At 27.8% G+C, this 4,009-nt stretch overlaps 1 long non-coding RNA gene across 1 annotated transcript; it reads left to right on the forward strand.

Annotated features, from left to right (window-relative positions):
* Positions 1-1,282: 1,282 nt before the first annotated feature.
* Positions 1,283-3,354, forward strand: LOC116131657. The gene is made up of 3 exons (XR_004128278.1): positions 1,283-1,485; positions 2,692-3,055; positions 3,192-3,354. It is a non-coding gene; the product is annotated as an uncharacterized LOC116131657 (long non-coding RNA).
* The last annotated feature ends 655 nt before the right edge of the window (positions 3,355-4,009 follow it).

The following is a 4,009-nucleotide window of genomic DNA, read 5'->3' on the forward strand; positions in this document are numbered from 1 at the left end:
CTAAGAACCTATACAAATGTTTCTTCAACTACTTATAATAACTTATTAGAACCATACATTGATTTAAAAAAAAAAAATAGATATATGAAATAATGAAAACAAAATATTGTTATCCATTTGAACGTCTGATGCTCAGCCCACTCCATATACTCATTTGCTAAACGTTCCACATCAGTAACAATAAGTTGGAGATTAATTTGCAAGTTCATTCTATGAACAAGAAATAAAGAATTCATTATAAAGCTTAGCAATGATAGGATTTAAGTGGCTCTCGTCTCCTTGTGATCTAATAAATTGTTCTCAAGGTATCAATTGCAATTGATTCATACCACTCGTGATTTAATTCACAATATAAATTTACTTATAAAAAATTGAACTTAGTGAATCACAGGAGACTATGGTTAGCTTGTGTAACAACCGCACTATTGAATAAGCTTGTGTAACAACCGCACTATGTAAATATTATTCAAATTATTTTTCTTAAATATGTAGAATTTAATTTTCTTCATTATAATTTATCTTTTAAATGTGAATAATTTAATAAATAATTTATATACATTACTAATTATAAGATTAATTAATAAGATAATTTGTTTAATCTTAGTTATGCTGGATCTTATTATTATTTAATTATGTCAAGTCCATCGTTGCTGTTTCAATTAAAAATCATGTTTATACTTCAAATAGGATAAAGACTATATTTTTCCCTAAAATATAAAAGTGGCGGTAGAGATGGGTGTTTTACTCGCCCTGCCCCGAACATGTCTAATTTTTTTAATATTTAAAGTGATTGATTGCATGTTTATTTTATTGAAATAGATTATATATAAACGTACAAATACATATATTAAAATCACCATTCATATTGCCTTTAATATCTGATCAAATATTTTTACTCAAATAAATGGTCTCTAACTCATAAAAATGACAATATCTCTTATGAACTATGATTGGTGGTATTTTTTGTTTAACTAGTACAATATATCTTTTTTTTTTTAAAAAAAAAATATTGATATGACTTTATATAGATGATAAAATAATATAAAGCTGACAATTGACATAACATGTTATATAAATCAGCAATATATATATATATATGAATAAAAGCATTCTCAATTTTATATATATATCTGCCTCTAACCATTAATTCCTTCTAGGTTTTATTTAGAAATTTATTATATAATTTTTAAAAAAAAAAAGATATTAATAAATCTGAATTGTTAACAAACTGCCCTGAAAATATTGAAATATTTACAACTTTGCCTACATAAACCCATTATACCCACAAATTGCGCATACCCAATTCCAAAATCCAAAATCGAAGCAGCCAAACGCCCAAGCCTTGAAACCTAAATTCCTAATTGCCTGTCTGCCGCCACAGCGCCACTAAATTCCCCCTCTTCTGCCGTTCAACTCCAGACTCCTTGGAAAATTAACGATCTCCAGACTCCGGCCAGATTTATCTCGTTTCCCAGCGGTGACTCTGTGAGTACACCCTTTTTCTCCTGTAATTGTTATATTTCAGTAGAAGCATGTAGTCGTGTGTTTGTGTGATTGTGTCTGTAGTTTTACTTGTTATGAGATTTGTGTTTATGTGATTGTGTCTGTAATTTAATAGAACCCAATTGTCTTATTAGATTAATTGCAGTTGGGAGTTTTAACCATTAAATCTCCAACCTCCAATTTCACACAATTTTTAAAGCAAGTAGTTCTCTTAAAATGAGATTTTAAGTTGTTTATGGATGCAAAAATTCGCGTGTTAATAAAATTTGTCCCACAACTGTGAAAAGTCAAACAAGGTTTAGGTAGAGGTAGTGCGAGTGCAGTCGTTGAAGAAATGGTTGATGCATATGATGTCTGTGATGAAGCATTGGAAAAATTGTATTGAAACAAATATGTCAACTCTTTTAAGTCTCTTTCATTACTTTTAATTTATATAAACACAGCCCATACACAGAACATGAAAATTGCTTGCACTCTTCTCTCTTCCATGACCACTGGAACGAATTGCATCTAAAATTTTGTCGCAAAGTTACTAGATCAATTGCCTTGTTTACTGATGCATTTATATAAATGTTTCTGTTCTTGTTGCTTTCATATAATAATATTCAATAACTAATATAATAATATAAATTCCACATGGGTTAAAATAATATTATCACATGATTTAAGTGAGCTTGTGGTTTGGATTTTGGTCCCACTCAAAATTCTCTTATCATGCATATTCAATAACTAATATAGTTCAGTTGAAAGTGTATATATTATGTGGAACCATGTTTAATTTAATTTTAAAGCGAAACAAGTGTCCGTGGCCCATGTTTTTTGCCTCTTTATTTTAAAATTCATCAATGACAAGTTTAATTAGTATGACTTGACTTTTATTATAAAAATGTTTTAATTCACACAATGGAAGTCATTGATATAAACCTGAACAAGAAACCCGTCAAATATGAATAAGAAACCTTGCTGTTTCTAATTTCCCCTCTCTTTCTTTTTTAAAAAATAAAAAAATAAAAATCAGTTTTATATACTTCTTCTTGTGTTAAAGTTTGGATTGAATCTCACAAAAGAAAGAAAGGAAAGCAAGCTTACTAGAAGACATTATTGTAATAGCTTTGTATTCTCTTTAACTATTTCTTGATTTTTTATTATGCTCACACATCCAAGCTAATTTATAAATTTATTTTGTAGTTATAGTTTGATTGATTAAAAAAACAAGTAGAAGGACAAATCTTATTGAATGATGATGAAATATTTGAAGAGGTCCTTGGTCCAGAGAAAAATGACTATTTGCGTGCTTATGGTCCAAGAAAAAGTATCACTGAATATTTTGGAAGTAGACCAATTAAAGCACAACTTATGAAACAAGTACAAACAACAAGGAAGGAATCTAATGAAAGGCTGAAGGAGGCAAAGAGGAAGCAAATGAGAAATTATAAGAAGTAAAAGGCAAATGGAGGAGATGAATAGACGATGGGAAGAGAAGTTCAAGATGATGCTTACAACTTAAGGTCAACAATCTTCAACAAATAACCAAATCTCTTTGGATGAAATTGTAAGTTATTTTGAAAATTGCATATATACTACGAAACCTATTTTTCTTTTACATTAATCATAAAGTAATATGCAATAATGACATTAGTCTATATGATTAAACTTATTTTTTTTTTTTTTCAAATTTGATATTGCAGGTTGGTGGAAATTCTTAAATGGTCAAGAAAGGTTCATATAACATTGAAGCATTCATATTTTGTAAAAAAATTAGTTGATAACATTTTTAATTACTAAGATGAAAGATTTTACGAGTAGACAATTATTTGGTTAAAAATGACTTTATTAATGTTTTATTTTTTATATTAGAATTTTTCTCATGACGTTATATTATCTATTTAATATAAAAATATTGTTATAAATTTGTAATTATTATTATATTTGTTAATTATAGCAATATTTGTTTCAATTAATTTTAATCGGAGCAATAAATTATAAATTCTTGATATAAATTATTTGTTTCATAGCAAATAATTATAATATTTAGCTACAAATCAAAAATATTCATAATAAGTAATTTCAATATTTAGCCATTACCAAACTATGTCCATAGCAATATCTTTTCGTATATGGATATGACTTTTATATGTACGTAGCAAATAATTTAATATTTAGCAACGAATTCACTATATATGTGGCAAATGATCTTTTTATTTAGTTATGAATTTAGCAACGAAATTTTCATTCACTTTTCCAAGGAATTTGAGGGCTTTTGAGTAGATTTTCATAGGGTTTTGATTCAAGGCATCAAAAGGTAAGGAATCAAGCTCTTTATCTATGATTTATTTGTGTAAAGTTTGAGTTCTTATGAAGTTTATGCTTAGGGTTAAGAGAAGATTGGAATCCAACAAGAATAGAGAGCTTAGGAGAGACTACTCAAGCACAAGGTAAGTAAATTCCACTCAAAATCCAACTCAAGCTAAAATTTAAGAATTCAAGTGAGTAGAGATTTCTTCTA

The sequence above is a fragment of the Pistacia vera genome, unplaced genomic scaffold (assembly GCF_008641045.1).
Source record: "Pistacia vera cultivar Batoury unplaced genomic scaffold, PisVer_v2 Contig236, whole genome shotgun sequence".
NCBI lineage: Eukaryota > Viridiplantae > Streptophyta > Magnoliopsida > Sapindales > Anacardiaceae > Pistacia > Pistacia vera.